Here is a 20,499-nt window from a genome sequence, read left to right as displayed (position 1 = left end):
TCACGCAGCTAGCCAGGGGCTATAGACTGGGTTTCCTGTTTCCCAGTCCAAGTATTGTTTCCTTTATACTATTAATATGTAATACTTATAGAAAAATTTCACATCACTATATAGTATCACCCAATATATTCAGCTCTTTTTCTTATGGCTTGAAGCAGTGGTTATGATGAAAAAAATCCATGTTTTAGTCAATCACGAGCTCACCATAAAGCTACTGGAGAATTATAAGGACCATTTGGGAGCTTGAGGGATCTGCTAGGAACCAAATGGTGGACACTACCACTTATTCAAGGAGTAGGAAGTTTTGAAGCTTGTAGCAGCTCAAAACTCCTGACACATGCTGCTGGGAAAAATAGGGATAAAATAGTGCTACTCATCTTCTGGGCTGTCAAGTTGACAATCAGTGCTATGATTCATCTCTGAGCCCTGCTAACTTGGCACTACCATGCAATAGATAAACGTAATCCAAGTGACAGTGTTCAAATCAGAACTGATTTGATTGTTCACTTGTGATAGATACCGGGAGCCTAAGAACTTTCACCATCTCTTTAAATGAGGGAACTCAGAGGCGACAAAAATGCTTTGACTTTAATGCTCAGTTTTTATTATATTGAGGAGAAAGATGTGTGTGTGTCAAGTATATATATATACATACATATATATGATATACATGTGTTAGTGTTTATCATATACATATGTCAAATTGTTCTTGAAATTTCAGCCAGAAACAAATGTGCTGCCTCGCACAAAACTGTGGAAATTATCACTAGGTCCCACTAGTATTGTTTTTATAAAACCTAAATCACTTGCTGACTTTTTGAGAGGAGCCAAATTTTCCAGTGAAATTTATTAATTTATGAAATTTTATTTATATTTGGCAAAAGGATCTTTTGAACTTTTCAGTATTAAGTGTCACACAAAATAGTCAAAATGTTTGAAATAAGAAAACATATAGTTTGTGAATTGATGGAAATGATACAACTCACTTATAAAATAGAGGAAAAATGGAAGCAGATTGAACCAACATGAGGAAAGGCCTGTTTCTCAATTCTACAGCATGCACAAACCCATGGGACTTTAAGGGTTGTAAAAGAGACTGTAAAGACATGATGGATCCAATTTTTCTCTTTTCTCTAAGTGTATGCTCGCTGTATCCAAATATATCTTCCCTTTGTAAGTAAAAAATGAAGTACGTTTCATACATTTGATCAACAAACATGTATTGAGTACTTACTATGTGTTAAGCAATGTGGTAGAAAATGAGGGGAATAAGATAAGGTATCAAATAAATCAACCCATAGAAAGGGAGAGTTAACTGAACTCTATTAAGTATAATTATACGCCACAAAACAGGAACATACAAAGTATTAGAAGAAAAGTGGCGTAACTACCTCGTGTCATCATCATTAGATGGGGAGGAAAGGAAAGACACAAAATACAGTATAAAATATATTTTTTGTAAATCCGTAGTAGTCAAGTTCAAAACAAAGAAAGTAAATCTCCAGGAATCAGAAATAGAGAACCAAAAGCCAAAGAAGTAAGCAGAAACTGTTATCAGTATGCCCATATGGGAAATGGCCTTGGATATAAGCCCATGAGGCTAAGGGCTGGGATTGTAAATACTCACAGGAAGACAGACATTGACATCATGGCCCCTGATCCTGCAAGTAGAGGGGCTGGTACCAGTAACTACACATAAAATCTGGAATCTCAAAGGACTGAGCTTTGCTCAAAAAGGATTTCAAAATTTTTTGCCTATTTGCCTAGGGAAATAGCAAAGAGACTTTCATCCATTAAGGGCAGTGGATGAGTACAAAGTCACACCCAGAAAAAAATACGAGCTGGAGCCATATCTAAGTTAAATGACATTAAAGTTGTCGAAGTAGAAGAAACCAATGGAATGTGTCCAAAAGCCTGAGGAAAAACAAAAATCAGCATAGACTTTTATGGTCATCCAATCTAACATTCAATAATGGCGGTAAAATAAGGACAAAGAGTTAACTACACACAGACCCTCAACAAAGAATGATTAAAGAATGTACTTCTGCAAAATAATATTATTAATAATATAATAATAATAATCACAGAAGTAAAAAAGTCAGGACAAGCAAGCAAAGGCAAGCAAAGGAATTGGTAAGAATGTTGGGAAATATTAGCAGCCATTCATAATGATTATGATGATGATGATGATGAAATATAATAAATCAAGTTGAAGTTTTTAAAACTAAGATGGATTCTTAGCATTTTTAGAAAATGATACTGAATATATATAACTTCCTCCACTATCAACCCCCATTTCAACTTATTTACTTCTTTTTAATCATAAATAATGCTTTCTTTTGCCTAAGCTTTATTTTTTTAGTTATTGATATAGCTTTTTTTATTAGTATTTGTCTTATGTCTTTTTTTATCCTTTTACTTTCAATCTTTCTGGTGATTTTGCTTTGAGTATCTCATATAAATAGCATATAGTTGGATTTTGCTTGTTTTAACCCAACCTAAGAATTTTTTCTTTTAAATGATGTTATTACATTTATATTTAATGTAATTAATGAAATATTTGACGTTCATTCTACTGTCTTGCATTTTACTATTCATCCTGTCTTTTCTATGTTCCTTTTATTTCTTCTTTTCTACTTTCTTTGGGATTAATTTTATTTCTATTTCACTCTCTTCTGTCTCTGTTCTGGAGATTATACAAACTATTTCTATTCTCTTTACAGGGAAATTAATCATCAGTACCTCTCTTACAGAATAATATTAAATATAAGACCTTTAGAACACCTGGATGCCAATCTCTTACATTCTATTTTCCTTATTACTGTTGTCCAATATTTAACTACATCTTGCATTTATAATCCCAAGATTAGTTAATATGTTGTATTCATTTAATATTTAGTTATCCCTATTTTTACCAATTCCTTTGCTCTTCATTCTTTCTTAACTTGCAGACCTTTTTCCTGGGTCATTTTCCTTTTTCTTTAAGTAAACTCTTTAGAATGTCTGTTAATGTGGGTTGGTTAATGGTAACCCTTTCAATTCTTACTCTGCTGAAAATGTACATATTTCACCCCTGTTACTGAATACCTTGAAAAAGTAAATCATTACATTACCTTGTATTTCCCCTATACTGGTTGTTAGCTACACAACTTTTTTCTGCTTTTTTAGTTTATATCCCTAAAATTTCAACATACATGGATTTCATTTCTTTAATACCACTTGGGCTTCATTGTTAACAGTAAGGCTCAAAATTTATATCTTTCTCCATTATCAAAAAACTCTCAGTTATCTCATTGAATATTGCCTCTCCTCCATCACATACATCACATTGACAAAATTTAGAAGTCTGGAAATACCAAGTGTTAGCATGGAATATGAAAAATGGAAAAAATTATACACTTCAGGGGAGAGTTCAATTTGGCATTATCCAATAAGTTGGAAATGTTCATCGCTTACAATGCATAAATTCCATTTCTAAGTATACACTACAGAGACACATTCACAGAGTAACGTGGGCACTGGCATGTGTTGCAGCATTGTAGGTAATTACCAAATGGTGGAACTACCTAAATGTACTTTGAGATGGATAAACAGACTACTATACTCATATAGTGTTCAATTAAAAAATAATTATGCAGCAGTTAGAAATTAATAAGTCTACTTCTACTATATTAAAATTGATAGATGTTTAGTGATAATTGCATTATTACACCTTTTTATTTATTTTAGATGGCAGTATCTATTGTTATGTATGTGTTGACAATATACAAAGGTTTGGATGGATGCCTGGCACCTCCAGGGAAAGGAAAGAAAGAATCAACTTGGGAAGGGGAGAGGAAGTTGGAAGGGGTAGGGGGTGGGATTCCACTATGTCTTTAGTGTTATGTTTTCTTTATAAAAAATAAAAAAGATCTCAAGCAAAAAATGAACATTTTTCAGATCTGGTTGTTAAGTTAGTGGACATTTTTATATGCTTTGTCCTTTTCTGCATGTTTTAATAATTAATCTACATTTACAAAAATACAAATAGCACTATGAAATTAAAATCTAAGAAAGGCAAATTTCTAACAGTTTCATTATCTTGATATATGCTTCTGAAGATACTAGGACAAAGCTGGCTGCCACTACTACTGACATTCTTGCTGTATCTCAGTGTCACCTCAACATGTACACAATCATTCCAAGAGTGCATTCTCTGTAGTGGTCACTCCCTAGCCTGCAACCTCCATGACCTCTGGCTTCTACCTCCTACCTTCCCAGACCACTCCATCTTGTGTCTCAATCCCAATAATTCCTCAGCCTAAAAAGGACCTATGATTCACAGAGGTACCCCTGTCTAACTGCATGTTTCTGCAAGTCTTCTGACTCCTACCTTAGGTTCCATGTCTGCCATTATAATCTTTCCCTTGCTTATTATTCTTCTGTCTGAACCAAAATTCTGCTTGATCCCTATTTTGTCCACTGTGGACATGTGCCTACATGGATTAATGTGGCTGGAGAGAAACCCATAACTATGCTAAGGGATTTTCCTTTAAATTCATGACTTACACCTGAAGAAAACCATTATGCTGCCCAGAAATGCTATTAGTTTATTTTATTCTCTCTCTCAAATGCTTAGACAGTAATTTTATAGCTTCCCTTCTTTCTTCAATCTTCCATTATTTCTTTCTCCCTCTTCAATCAGATAATTTTCTTGCTTCCTATTTCCCTGAAAAAAATAAAAGCAGCTAGAATAGAACTAATATTAATTAGTTCTATGTATTCCCACCATTACATCTACTAATCCTCCTGCATGTGTACCTACTTTCTCTGCCATCTCCTGTCATCCCTATAACTAGAGATAAACTGTCTCTCATCTTATCTACGAGCAATCCCTCCCCTTCTGCACTGATCCCAACCCCTCACCTATTCAACTTCATCCCTCCAGCAGTTGTCTCCTTTTCTTTTATATGATCAGATTTTCTCTCTGCTGACTCATTCTCATTATCATGAAACATTCTGTAATTCCAATATTGAAAAAAAAAAACTTGTTCACACTTCTCCTTTAAATTACCACTCTATTTTTCTATTCTTTATAGCAAAACTTCTTGAAAGAGTTTTTTATATGTGCTATACAGCTTTTCTACTTCCTTTTTCCATTCTCTCTTGAACCACTGCTGATCAGTCTTTCTCCCTACCTCTGTATAAATAGCTTTTGTCAAGTTCACCATTGATCTCTACATCATCAAATCTAGTGGGCAATTTTTTAACCTTATATTATAGGACTTAGAAGCAGCATTTAAAGCAGTTGATTACTCTCTCTTCCTTGAAATACTGTCTTTACTTGGCATGCTGAGTTCCACTCTCTCCTGGCTCTCCTCTTTCCACACAGGAAAATCCAGTTTAATCCCTTAAGTATCCACCTTTCTTCTTTTATCTTCCCGACCTGAGGACATTGGAATGTCTCATGGCTCCGTTTGTGAACTTCTTTTCTTATGTATCATCAGTAATTCCACTAGTGATCTTATCCAGTATCCTAGATATAAGTGTCATCTTATGCTGGTTACTCCAACTATTTTATCTCCTAACACCAGCCTCATATTTCCAGCTATCTACTCAACATTTCCATCTGAATGTCTGATAGCCATCTCCAATTATTATGGACCAAACAGAACTCATGATCCTCAACTCCTTCTCAACCTCAAATCTGAGACCCACTGTCTTCCCTGCTCAGCAAATTCTTAGATTAGGTTCCCTAGAAGCAGAGGCTGAGAGGGGGATTTTTGTGGAAGAAGCTTGCTGAGGGCACGCTCTTACAGAGATAGGGGAATTAGGAAAGCGAGATCTGAAAGGGAAGAAAGCTAAACAAGGACAAGTCCCGGCACAGCCAGACATAAATTCTGAGCCATTCTTTCAGTGGCTCAGGCTAAAATCTTTAGTGGTTTTCTTGACTCTTCTCTTTCTCCCATATTACATGAGCTCCATCAGTAAAAGCTTTTGGGTCTACCTTCAAACCATGTCAAGAGTCAGACTATTTCCAACCATCTCTATCTCCACCAGACTGTTCCACGACACTGTCATCTGCCCTCTGGCCTGGTGCAGTATCCTCCCACTAGCCTTTGCCCACCCACCGCCTACTCTCTACTAAGAACAGACAGTGATCATCTGAAGACGTAAGTCAGATCTATCAGTCATCTGCTCAAACCCTCTCACAACATCCCATTACTCTTAGAGTGGAAAGCAAAGTCTTTAAAAGGTCACACACTCCCCCCATTTCTCTCTAACCTCATCTTCTAACCCTCACATCCACCCCAACTCCTAACCCTCCTCCAACCACTTCAGGCTTTATTTTTGTTCCTAGAAAATAGGCCCTTGTAGCAGTTAACAGTGTGAATACCAGAACTGCTATGTTTGCATTCGAATCTCAACTTAACTTACTAGAGATGTGTGAACTTAGCTGGGCTACTTACCTTCTCTGCGTGTTTTTTTTTATATATATAAATTAGGGATGATAAAGCACCTATCCATAGGATGACTTCAGTGGTTCTCAATGGGGTACAATTTTCCCCCCTATAAGATATTTGACAATGTCTGAAGACATTTTCGATTGCCACCACTTGGAAGGTGCTACTGGCATCCAGTGTGTAGAACTAAAAGTGCTGTTCGACACGCTGCTATCCAGAGGATAGCTCCCACAAAAAGAATTATCTAGCTGAAAATGTCAATAATGCTGTGGTTACCTAAGAAAACGTAGGTATTATTAGAAGGATTAAATGACTCCATATCTGTAAATCATTTAGAACAATGTATGGCATATTGTAAGTACTATATTAATATTGGCTAAATTTTTTAAATACCTACATTATATTATATTTTTATATATACACTTATATGCATTTGTGTGTGTGTGTGTATATATATGTATATTTCACCTTAGGAATTTTTGTGCTAACTGATCCCTCTGCCTGGAATCTTCTTCCCATAGACTACAACATTATGTACTCTCTCACTTCTTAAAGATCCTGCTCAAAATATCATCAGAGAGTACTGTCCTGACCATCTTATCAAAATCTCCCCAATCTTGCGCCTTTCTCTTCTCTTTAATCTGCAACATTTTTTCTCCATTGCATGTTTAGCATCTGAAATGCTGTATATTTATTGGTTGGTTCATCATCTAGATTCCAACAATAATTGATTACTCTTCCAATATTGCACTTATATTCTGGTATACATTTGTTTTCATGCTATAAAATGGATTGAAAGATGCTTGCAGACAAGAATCATACTTTATTACGTGTATCTTCTGTAAATTCTAGTATAGAACTCTATAAATAGCAGGTGTTCAGCCAACATTTATGGAGATGTTCAGCAAACGGTTGGGGTATATGATCCTGGAAGTGGGCAAAGAGTGTGAAGTCAGATATAGCTATTTGGGAGCCATCTGAAATATACAATTATCCAGATAATTAAGATCCAGAAAAATATCTTTTGACAAGAAAGATACTTACCAAGTGGAAATTAGCCAATTTATCAGTTTTCATTAATCGTAATTTTATGATCAATCCCTAATACTTCTCTCTGAAGATACAACTATTTTGATGACTATGGAATATAAGTCAGGCAGCAGTTCAGAGTTTCAGAACCAATTGCCAGAGGGCAATATTATATCAGGAATTGAAGAAGGAAAGGGAAGGAGAGCAACTGGGATTTTCTTGAGTAAATACAATATAGAGTAATTCAACTGTGAAGAGCACATATGAGACCCCGGTGCATCTACATTTGGGGAGAAATGGGACTTTAAAGATGTGCTTTCATGTGGGAAAAGCCCTTTTTATTACAAATATACTCCCAGTAAGTGGCAGTTTTCGTTCCAAAATGGTGCCGCATTCATAAAACATCACCTGTCTCATGTGACAAAAGCATGGAAAGTGCAAGCCATTTCTGAGTGCTCAGAATTCTTTGGGGAGTATACAGATTATATTATATGGTATTTATGGAAGTAAGTGCTGCTCTAGTCAGTTGGCAAAAACACTTGCATTATAACCTTCCCCCATTTTCACAAGCACAAAACTTCCCAGATGAATTTTCAGGGTGTGATGTCAACTAACAAGTTGCTGCCTTTGTTTTGTTTTTATTTTTCACTTCCCAATAGTATGATTTAAAATTATTTTGACATGTCAGTTATAAAAGTTATTTTTATTTCATTTATATTTCAAGAAAAAATTTGACTATGAGCAAATAAAAAAAATTTATGGACAAAGCTAAACCTCAAATTTCATGAATGTCCAATTTCTTGCAAAATTGCAATTGTACTTAGGAAATAAAAATCTGCAACAAATTTTATGTATGCTCCTTCATTGTAATGCTTTTCCATTACATATTTTTTGTGAGCTCCAGGAAGTAAGAAACACTCCCTAGGGAGCAAGTAGTTTTCTATTTCCTTGGGATTTTTTTCTCTGAGCGTAAACTATCTTTCAATGTTATGCCTTTAATATGACCCTCCTTCCCTCCCTCCCCAAGTTTATTTATGAACTATCCTTACCAGGCATTCTCTTTGCTGGGCCCAGTGGCCTTTTTGTTTTTTCCCACTTAAGCCTCATACACTCCCACCCCTCCTCCTTTTTCACACCATGCCTCCTCCTCCTCTTCCTCCTCCTCCTCCTCCTCCTCCTCCTCCTCCTCTTTCTCTACCTAACCAAACCCCTGCCTCTTCTTCAGTTCACACCTCAAATTCTATATCCTCAAATTTCTTTTTATTTTTATAATGAAAATGTACAAGCCGTAATTATGACACTCAGTTAATTCTCGCAAGGTGAACATACCTTGTAACCAGCAGCTAGATCAGAAGAGAGAAAATCAACAAAGCCTCAGAACCAAACTAAATCAGGGGTCTAAAATCAAATGCCAGCATGGGCCGTGCTTTCTAAATGCAGTTAAGTAATGACTTCTCTTCAAAGAAAAGAAAATCAGAATCATAGAAATGCATTGTGGGCATGGTTTGTGCAAGGAATATAACAAGGAATTACAATTCTCTGCTTTCTATTAAAAACAATAACAATATAAGAAAATCCTGGATGCTGGAGTCCAACACTAAAAGACGGATGAATTCATATGAATTTATATGGTTTCTGTTAAAATAAATTTTTAAGGTATTTTTAATGTTTTACCATTTGGGGCCTAATAAATAATGGTAATGGCCGGTGGTGATTGTTGGAATGGCAAAAATATGATAAATTTAAGAAAAACGTATAAAGTAATCTTGACAAGACTTGATTCACGGTGAGGGTAAAAGAAAGAGAGGAAACTTAAAGCTGTTCAGATTTCCAGCTTGGACACCTGAGTGGCATCAATAAAGATAGAGAACACAGGTGAAAAAAAGGTTGGTGATGGAAGAAAAACAATGTTTGTTGATAGACAGTTTGAGCTTGCATTGTCTGTGGGACATCTGAACGTAGGAATTGGACTGACTCATGGCTATAGGCACTTGAAGCTTAGGAAGCTGCAAATTAAGAATTTGGGAGATTTTGAGATGAGGGCTGTGCTTGGAACCATAAGTGTGTAAAGACCATCCAGGGAGCATGTAAGTTTAAAGGGTTGGTTAAGGAAGAAATACCTACAAAGGGGAAGGAAATGAATAAGAGTTGATTCTTGTTATTCTAGGTAGTCGTGGTCTACAAAATAACACAAAAACTGAAATAGAATATACCGAACCATTGCGCCTAGAGCAAGTACAGGGTTAGGTTCCTGGGAGCCTCTGTGTGCAGCATTTTCATCAAATGATAAATGTATAACCTCATTTTAGATGTGTTTCTGTATAAAGACACCTTATCTAATATATATTGTTGATTCATTAGCATTGAATTCATAGCCAACAGCACTATAACTCATGCCCGAAAGAACACATTTTCTCCAGAAGGCGCATTGCAGCCTCCTTGCTCTTAGAACATTAGATAGCATTTGGGGACTACATTAGGGGGCTATTTTAAGCAGTGAAACCATCAAGAAAAAGCACAAAAATGCAAAAGATTTGCCACTAAATTGATGAGAAAAGGACACTCGTTTACACTTGAGAACTAAAACAAGAAGCTGGAAACATGCCCATCCAGAGCCTTAAATTTTTTACCATTCTGTGCATGTCATGAATGTCTACGAAAGTGCCACAAGTATGATTTCGGGGGTGCCAGTGAATTGTAATGAGTAGACAAATTTTCAAATATGGAATCTGCCAATAATGAGGATCAACTGTAGTTAGAAATGCTTTAAGGAAATTAGGAGGGCATAGTGAATGAGTTCTTAGATGGTGTAAAGGGAAGAAGACAGCTTCCAGTGGATTGAGGAGTAAGTGTGCAGTGAAGTGAAGAAGAAAGAGTATTTAAGGAATAACTCCAGAAAGTTTGAAGGGAAGAGCTAGAAAACTGAAAGCTTCCTAAACACAAAAGGGTGCATCCCTTTTTCCCTATCGTATTAATGGCACAGAGATTAAATTTAATATAATCTATGTTATCTTCTATCTAATTTGGAAAAGCGATCAAAAGAAAGTAGGCATTTTAAGAGTTAAGAAATATACCTGCTTGGCAACTATATATGCAGTTTTTACAATAACTTTTTGTAACTAATTCAGCCTTTATGTAGAGCAAGCTGCCCAGGAAGGAAGATTCCACTGGTGGCTAATATTAATATATGGGTTGTAAAAGGAAATAATAGTGTTCGACACATTTTCCTTTTTATAAATTCTGAGTCTCTTGGCCCAGCTGTAACATTAGTTGACTCAGTGGAGGAAAGTGGTTTCCAAATGAGTATTATTCTTTGGGATTCACAGAGTAGTGTCTTTATAAACATTATTATAACCATAGATGTTTCTAACGTTTAAGAATACAAATAAGAAGCAAAACCTAAAAAGGCTATATGCCTTCTAAAACTTTGTAGAATGCTAATAAAACTTCTTTTTAAATTGAAAAATAATATAACCTTCATCTGTTCCTTTAAGGGACCACTAAGTACACCCTTTTACATATAATATTAATAGGTGACTAAAGATAATGTAGTTTCTATATAAGGCAGACAACAATCTCATATACGGTAGGTTTGCCTACTAGCTGCTGAAGGATATATTTGCCCACAGAAATATTTTACTTCCCTTTTCCATCTAAAAGTGAAATTCAAACTCAAACTTTATTATAGGCTCTCATCTTTAGAAGCTACCCATCCTACAGAAGACAGATTTTATCAGTTTTCTTTTAAGCGCCTGTCCTTACCATGCCAATAAACTAGTTTGAGAAGTTGAAAAATTTCATCGAGAAGGTCTGCAGGGCACCAAGCAGTCTCGTTGGAATGACTTGTTGCCCAAATTGACAGATTTCAGACGTTCAGTTTGAACTGCACACAAGCTCAATACCTTGTGCTGTGACCTCGTCTACATCACCCATTGTCTCTGGAGCAAGCGTACACAAGAGTGATTCCTATGTTTCTAGATGGGTGAGAATTTTTCATCAACAGTGAACCTTGTTGGTGTTAGTCTGGTTAAAACCCGTTCATGTATTTGCTTGTCAAATTGAGAGTGGGTAGCAGAGAAGGGTTCGAAATGTTGTTTTATTGTTTTACTTCATAGTAAGAAGAAGTATAACCTTGCTGAGAGGGTGACAAATTCAGTTATAGTCAACCAGTACTTGACAGGTTTTATCAGAAAACCAAACAAGGAAAGAGTATGTATGCCTGCTACCAGCTGTCACAGTATTGAACAGCGAATGTTTGATGAAGCCGACCCGCAAATATACACATCTCCGTGTAAGTCAGCTTTAAGTAGCAACTAGCTGACAAAATTAACAAGAAAAGGCCTTGCTAGAGGAACTCAAAAGAAAAGAAAACAGAGAGGGGAAAAAAAAAGGAGGAACCAAAAATCTCCCAGTTTCTTTATTTGTTTAGGTGGGTATTGAAAGAGCCTCCGTGCAAGGTAGAATTTGAAATGCATTTGCAGTTTTGCTAAGATAAATACATGGTCTTCATCTCAGGCCATATTGAAAATACAGTTTGGATAATTGTCAGATTTTCCAAATTAGCTGTGCTATGAAAAGCAGAAGCTGATCAGCTAGAAATATGAGGGTTCCGTGTGCTTCTGAAACAGCTCCCAGGTTCTTGCTGACGGGACAGGAAATAGAAGCAGCCAGCACCACACAGATGAAAGGACTCACCCAGTTGCCCTACATTACATAAGCCAGCCCCAGATTTGGTTATTCTATTCAAAATCACTTTTTTCTGAAGCGAGTAAAAGAAAAACAAAAAAACACTTCACCCTGGTTCAACAAAAAGGATCTCTAGCTAAAGATTCCTATTTCTTATCCCATACTCTCCCCTCCAAAGTAAATCAGTGGCATTTCCCATTTTTAAAGGAAAACACCACATAATTATTTTAAACTATACAATAAATCCACCTTTTCTCAAAAGCTTATGAAAATACAGCAAGTCCTCACCTGATGTCATCAATTCTTGGAAACTGTGACTTTAACTGATATAGTATATACAGGAGGTCCTCAAATAACATGGTTTCATTCAGCTTCCTTTGTTGTAATACTGAGAAGAAAAAAAAAGGTTTCATTATATATTATTGGACTTAAAGTCACAGTTTCCAAGAACCTATTGACAATATTAGGTGAGGACTTCAAATTGGAGAAGGATCAAGTATTATTAAAATATCTCAGGTCAACCAAAAAAAAAAAAAAAAAAGCTTTCTCCATCTTCAATCATCCCTTCCCCAGTGTTTCCATTGTGCATTTTTGATACCTCTATTACCAAGCCCAAGTTGCAGCCTTACTTGTATTACTTTTGTGTATTAAAGAGTGAGTTTCCTAATGACAAGGATCTGATCTCATTTAACTTTCATTCTTCTCAAGTCCAACTCAGGTCTCAGTGAGTGATGATGGAATTGACTGCAAACCCAGAGATGTTTAAGAAACTCAATGGAACCAGGCTATGGCCATCCCAGACAGAGTCCTGCAGCTCTTACATTGTTACTCAAATGACATTCCTTTAGCTCTTCCTTGGATAAGAAGAAGGAAAGATCTGCTAACTATAAAAGAACTACATAAAAGATTATACTCCCCATTTTCCATTCAGCCTACTGAAGTAAATAGAAAACTCAGGTAAGAGATTCCACATTCACATCCCCAAGCTAGAGCCTTCACTAAAATGTAACATACCATAATTAAACCATCAACATGATAATGAATCTTCACATGTACATTTACCTTGTGAACTTTCATTTTGTTTTTACATTTTTTAACTCATCTCATGATAACATCTAGCAGTTTATGGTGAATAGAGTAGTGTTGTAAATATAAATTACATGCTCTGTCAATTTGAAAAAGCCACACATATTATCCTTTGGGCTTTTTCATTTCTTATCTCTGCCTCTCCAAATTTTTCCAATCCATATTGAGTTAAAGAATTTAAAGATTTTTTTTTAAAAAAAATCTGTTCTATTATTTATCTATTTCCAGGGTGGTGAATAAGGTTTAATCTTGATAATAGAGATACAGAGATGAAAAATGTCTATGATGGATTCTATAAGAAATGTCTTAAAGCAAAATTCCCTTCACACTGCATGGATGTAAGTCTCCACCTGAACCAGAAAGGGCAATAGTTGACCAGAATTTGATACTTTGCTATTAAAAATATGAAGGAAGAAGAGACTGGGGAAATTGAAAGCACTCATATAAAGAAACAGTAGGGACAAAATTCCACAAAGAGAATAATGATAAAAAAAAATTGTCTCTGGAGATCAGTGAAAAGAATTAGATGTAAGGGTTAACCTTAGTGATTACTCTTGTGTGGACATGAAACTGCCAGTGGACCTCCTCTTTCTCTTTGAGAGTAAGAGAAGAGCTGCTAAGAAACCTGACATGTATCTTTAGTGTAAGAACTGAGACAAGATTGATTTAGATATTCTTAATGCCAAAGACAAAAGCAAACCTAGGGGACTCTCTATGGTCCAGGTAGCTCACTACAATCCCAGACCTCTAGAAGAAAAACACAGAGGAGGAGGGAAAAGAAAGGGGGAAAAAAGGAAGAGGAATAGTATTAGTTAGGCAGAATAAATGGCCAAATGTAGTTATACTGACTATGGGGATATGTATCCTTTAATACACAGATACCTAAACCCCTGTGAAAATGGAAGAAAACTAAATTTTAACCTTGATCCTCATCTCCTTCTGTTTCATGGATGTCTGTAGCTATAATACAAATTCAGGCCACATTTCTGTAAGTTGGATATGATGTGCATATGTAGCAAAGCTTCTTAGAAATCTCCATGTTGAACCAGAGATTCATTTACATGTGCAGTCCACTCCTACCCCAGAGCTTTGCCCTTGATGAGGAAAATCTCAGCTCTACTTAGTATTAGCAGTGTTGTTAGAATGCATTTGAAATCAGGAGGGGGAACTGATCTATAGAAGAGTAAAGTGAGTTCCTCAAAATTTAATAAAGAATCAGTGGCTGAAGAAGCTGATTCATTTCTGTGGCAAGAAGTTGGCATTCATTTTAAAGAATTTATTGATTCCATGCATAAGGTGTGCAAGGAGTATTTCATCAATGTATGTATAAAGCATATATAGAGAGATATATAGACATATATATTCTACTTTTCTTCTTGAGCACTGGAAAGAAGGTCATTGGGGAAATCTGTCTGATTTTGGCAATGCATCGGCTGAGAAATCATTTAGGTGGACTTATTGCCTGTACTCTGAGTATATGTATGCATAAACATGGACATACATACACTGTTGTGAGCATATATAGAATTCATGCAATTATGATAGAAAGCATAACCTAAAAAGAGAGCTCATGAAGGCCCAGTTATTAATAAAACACCCAAAAATGGCTGTCATAAAAATTATTTGAATGGAACTGACTAAACTGGTAGAGAAGCCCAAAGAACTGGCTTGAAGGATTCATGAGTGTTAACTGCTATTACACCCTGTGTGTTAAGAGAGAAAGTAGCCTCCTGGTAATAGATTTTAAAGGCACCAAGTAAGGCCACTTTCCCCAAATGCCTCCTTCAATTCCCACCTTGCTTGAAATTCTACCAAGCGAAATCTATCTAGTGTAAGACTAGAAAGAAATAAGAAGTAATTTTTCTGATTACTAAGAGTAAGTGTGACTTTTATTTTTCTTTATATACTTTTCTTAATTTTTCAGATTCTCTTTGTTAATTTAGCCATTTTATAAAAGTATTTTAGGCAAATGGTTCTTAGGTAGAGTAACTGTGCCAAACAACTCTATAGTCACAGGTATCTCTGGTACAATGATAAACACATCATTGACACATAATAAATACGTGTGTTAGACCAAAGTATCTATTTCTTTTGTTTGGGGCATTATCTTTAGGAGTTGTTGGATCAAATTACCTTAAGGTAATGACACATTTTCAGCAGTTCTCAGACTTTGGTAGCAGACTGAGTCATCTTGTTCCCAAATCTACTGACAGGCATTTTACGTATTTGCATTTTAAAGGTAAGCAGGAGTCTACAGAAGCTGCCAAGAGGGAGATGGGGCAGAGGGTAAGTAGAAAGAGAACGCTGACAGTATGAGAATGTTGTCCATCGTATAAAAATAGCCAGAAAATACGAGAAGAATCGTTCTCAAGCCACCATCCACTGAGTCACGGGGTTCAAATATGGATGTATTGGGGACCAGTGGGGATGCTACATCTGGTGGAGGATAAACAGGTGGCAAAAAGGTAGCTAAGGGCAGAGAACAGGAACTGAATTGTAGCTAGAAACCAAATGGTGCCTAGGAACTGTTGCCTGGTAGGAACATACATCGTAAAAAGTTCCTAGTAACATTTAACTGACTTAGAGCTCATTACCATAATTAGCATAATGTGGGTGGAGCTTAATGAAGAATTCTGGAAAAGACCCATGAGCAGAAAGGGAAACCATTACATAATTTACCCTGCTATGTAACCTGTCACATGATCCGTTATATAACGTCAACCTGTCAATCACCCCCAAAGGCAGGAAATTGCAACCAATCCTGTCAGGGGAAAGGCAGGACAAATAAGTGGGCTTAAAAAAGACAACATGTGCTCAGCCTCCAGCATCTTTCTCCACTGCTAGAGACTGACCCGTTCCACTCTCTCTGGAACGTACTTTCGCATTGTGGAGCTTCCTTCTGTACTTTCATACTTTCCTTTATATGATTAACTGTATAAAATTGCTCTGTGTTTGTGATCACTCTGTCACCGGCTGTACTCGGTACCCATACTCATTCTTGACACTGGGAACCAGGGAACCAGGGAACATCCACACAGAGGAACCTAACGGGAAGGGGTTGGGTCAGGATGGGACGAGCATTTCTAGTGGGTTGATTTCAGCCTCTGCCACCACCTCAGCTCCAATTACAACAGTTCACTTTCCATCAACTAATGTTAATGCTTCACATATTAATATTTCACTTGAAGAAAGGCTTTCACTCTTGACAAAAAAAAGAAAAAAGAAAGAACGAAAGAGAGATAGAGAGGAAAGAAGGTGGGGAAGGAAGGGAGGGAGAAGGGAAGGAAGGAAGGGAGGGAGAAGGGAAGGAAGGAAGGGAGGGAGAAGGGAAGGAAGGAAGGGAGGGAGAAGGCAGAGAGGAGGGAGGGAAGGAAGGGAGGAAGGAAGGGAGGGAGGGAGGGAGAAGGGAGGGAAGGAAGGGAGGAAGGAAGGGAGGAAGGAAGGGAGGGAGGGAGAAGGGAGGGAAGGAAGGGAGGAAGGAAGGGAGGGAGGGAGAAGGGAGGGAAGGGAGGAAGGAAGGGAGGAAGGAAGGGAGGGAGGGAGAAGGGAGGGAAGGAAGGGAGGGAAGGAAGGGAGGGAAGGAAGGGAGGGAAGGAAGGGAGGGAGAAGGGAGCGAGGGAACGGCAAAATTTAGTTGGTTTCTACTCATCCTCCTAGAGAAAATTTCCATTCCTAAATGCAAATCATTCAAAAGGCCAAAGAAGGGAAAGGGCTATCTACTTTGTGAACTGATAAGAGAAAATCTCTGCTCCATTATGCAAGTCTAGAGGAAAGAATGGTTTATAAACATTGGTTTTTCAGTCCATCAGGGCGCAGGGCCCCTGCGTTGCCAAGAGACACCTCCGGTGCTGAAATGAAATAAGACAACCGTGTTTACATTAACATCCCCATTTGATTCACTGTTTGATTAAGACGAAGGAGAGGGAGGAATCGACCTGCCCAGCGTCCTGGTTGGAGAGAAGAAGGCCTGACACTCAGAGAAGCTGCACACACGGTCCCCAACAGAGGTGGAGGGCAAAGCAGGCGTTCTGCTTCCCCAAATCCCACCCCACAGCTCTAGGGCCCCTTTGCAACGCCACCATTATAACACGATTCGAAGAAAGAAGCTGATAAACTTCTTTGGCAAGTGCAAAAGGAATCGAGAAAGCGGCGTCAAGCAGTGAAAACAGCATAAGTTTTGGAGACCAACGAGGATGGGATAGAAGGAAAGGGGGTTACTTACATTCACAGTGTTGCGGCAGTGTGTACAGTTACAGCTCTTGTTACAGCTCTTATCCATTTGACCTGTGAAAGAACCGAGCACGAAGAATCGGAGAACAGCCTTTATTCTTCTACAGCTGACTCAGAAAACCTAGTATTACACCTCTCTTCTGTCTTCCGATGTTCTCCCCTTCCTGCCCTTCTGCCCCTGCTTTTATACCCTCGTTAGGGCTCAAGAAGCATCCAATCAACTACAAGCTTTAACATCCAATCAGCAACAGGCTTTAACATCCAATCAACAACAAGCTTTAACATCCAATCAAAAACTGTGGGATTCAAAAATTACCCAATCAGGATCACGCAAACAGCGTGGCGGGAAACTGGCAGCGGCTGGTGGGCCTGGGGGCATTCCAGCTAGTGGGATCCTGGTGGCACACGGGTATGCGGGGTGGCTGTGTGCCGAGGGTGTACGGCCCCAGCAGGGTGCCTCTAACTGGCCACGTGCAGCAGTGGCCCCCAGAGATGTGGAACTACAGGGAGGCGGCAATCGGCCACATCCCGGCGCCCGACCTTTTCCACATCAACAAGAAAATGACCAAGAAATCCCATTTGTCATGAAGTCTGTCACATATTAACTTCTTCTGCAATAGATGGAATTACTTTTAAGGATAGAGAACAAAAAGTAAGCGTTACAGGCTGAATGCCTCAAAGCATACGAGGATGATGTTTTTATTTTTTATTTGTATTTGTTTATTGCGACAGAGTCTCTGTTGCCCTGGCTAGAGTGCCTTGGCATCAACCTAGCTCACAGCAACCTCAAACTCCTGGTCTCAAGCGATCCTCCTGCCTCAGCCTCCTGAGTAGCTGGGACTACAGGCATGTGCCACCATGCCCAGCTAATTTTTTTTCTATTTTTGGTAGAGATGGGGTCTTGCTCTTGCTCAGGCTGGTTTCAAACTTCTGACCTTGAGCGATCCACCCACCTGGGCCTCTCAGAATGCTAGGATTACAGGTGTGAGCCACCCAGCCTGGCCTAGAGGATGGTGGTTTTTTGTTGTTGTTGTTGTTGCTTGGTTTTTTTGAGGATGGTGTTTTTTAACCGCCTCCTCAATCCAGGTCCTTTTGCAAAAAAGGTCGGATGAGGTATCTGCAAACAGAAGTATTATGTTGCGATGATTTAAGGCAGACGTTCGTAATACAGCCCCATTGTGTGACAGACATGTGGATGAGTTGCAATGAGTTGGTTCAGGGGAGGGGAGGACTGTGTGGATGTTTCTTCTTATCAGAAGCGTGAAAACACCAAAATTTATCAATAGTTAACTCATTTGTTATTAGACAGAATTCAAAGTCATTCCTATAGTAACATCAATCTTCCTCAACTACATCTGAATTTTCTGGAATGAGATTGAAATAGTGGCCAGGACCAGGAAGTCATTGAAAATATCACCCTTAGCTATGCAAGAACCTTTGTGCGAAGCTATTTGAAATGTAGTGCTAGCGAGTTTTGATTTACTTCTCTGAACTTTCCAAAATCTTGATGTGAGAGTATGTTACACCTCTAAACAGCCCATGTGACATAATTGAAAAAAGCTGAAACCTCCCTTCAGGGTCAAAATTTGCTCAAAGACTTAGCACCGGGAATATTGTCAGACTCATGTTCGTCTACAATATTAAGCTTTAATAAACATTAAATTACACAGATCTTACATATCGAATACAAGAAAAACAAATAATTCCAATTTTATCAGATGGTACTATAATCATAGTAAAATGCTCTAAAATATTCAAGGCAAAAGTCAAGAGAAGAGGTGAGTAGGTAGCCTATTAACCATCATGAAAACATTACCCAAGGGACCTTTTAGAGGGACAAAAAGAACAAAAGAGTGCTGTGTAAACCAGTGAGTTTTGAGTCCAAGATTGCCACTAAAAACCCATTGGTTCTAGAGTTGCATGCCCACCATAAATTTTTATAAGCCTCCATAGTATAAGAAAGTAAGGAAAAAATGGGAAAAAATGATAAAGGTAAAAAGAAAGGGGAAAAAGCAAGAGGGAAAAGGAAAGAAGAAAACAAAGAAATAAAATTATGGTCCTTGCTCTCAAGGAATTCATAGACTAGTAAGTGAATCAGTACCAGGACAAGTGTTCATTTTAAAATATGAGAAAAATGCTAACGAAACACAAGGTAAGGGGCAGGGGAGAAAAGAATCACTATTAATCATCATTTTTGTCCTCATCTTCATCTTCAGGATACTATCTTTATTAAGAAATTACTTTAAAGAAGCAACAAGAATAAAATGCCTTATCTGGGGACTAAGGAGCAAGAACCCACTTGGGAACACCTGGTAAAAATATTCCTACCTCCTTCTACCGATGCTCACATCCTCAGCACATGTGAAGATGCTAAGGAAATGGACTTGGGAGTCAGCCACATCCGACTCTGATGACTATCTGATCTGGGACAGGTCACATAACTACCCTGTGCCTCCATTTCCTCATGTAAAATGGGGATACAATAGTCCCCCTTATCTTTGGTTTCACTGTCTACAGTTTCCTGCGGTCAACCATGGCCCAAAAATATTAAATAAAAAATTTCAGAAACAAACGATCTGCAAGTTTGAAATTCCATGCCATTCTTGAATATCATGATGAAATCTTGCACTGTCCCATTCTGTCCCACCTGGGATGTGCATCATTCCTGTGTTCAGTGTGTCTGCCCTTGAGTCCTCTTCATGGTCTGCTTTCGATACCTGACCATTGACATTCTCATGGCTGGATGATCCAAGATCACCTGAAGCAGATGGTCCTCCTTCTGATATATTACCAGGTCAATAATAGTCTAACACCACATCGCAAAACCTACGTCATTTACCTCACTTCGTCTCATCATATAGGTATTTTATCATCTCACATTATCGAGAGAAAAAGGATGAGTACAGTATAATAAGATATTTTAAGAGAGATGGCATTTGAAGAACTTTTATTGCAATATATTGTTATAATTAATTGTTCTATTGTATTATTAGTGATTGTTGTTGATCTCTTTTTCATAGGTATA

General features: G+C 37.8%; 1 long non-coding RNA gene across 1 annotated transcript; it reads right to left on the bottom strand.

Annotated features, from left to right (window-relative positions):
- Nucleotides 1-7,262: 7,262 nt before the first annotated feature.
- Nucleotides 7,263-17,629, bottom strand: LOC142874360 (uncharacterized). Its single transcript, XR_012922178.1, has 3 exons — nucleotides 17,467-17,629; nucleotides 12,447-12,546; nucleotides 7,263-7,370 (listed from the first exon to the last, which is right to left on the bottom strand). It is a non-coding gene; the product is annotated as an uncharacterized LOC142874360 (long non-coding RNA).
- Nucleotides 17,630-20,499: the final 2,870 nt, after the last annotated feature.

Source organism: Microcebus murinus, chromosome 12, assembly GCF_040939455.1.
Source record: "Microcebus murinus isolate Inina chromosome 12, M.murinus_Inina_mat1.0, whole genome shotgun sequence".
NCBI lineage: Eukaryota > Metazoa > Chordata > Mammalia > Primates > Cheirogaleidae > Microcebus > Microcebus murinus.
The sequence above is the reverse complement of the archived record's forward strand: the minus strand, read 5'-3'. Positions and strand labels throughout refer to the sequence as shown.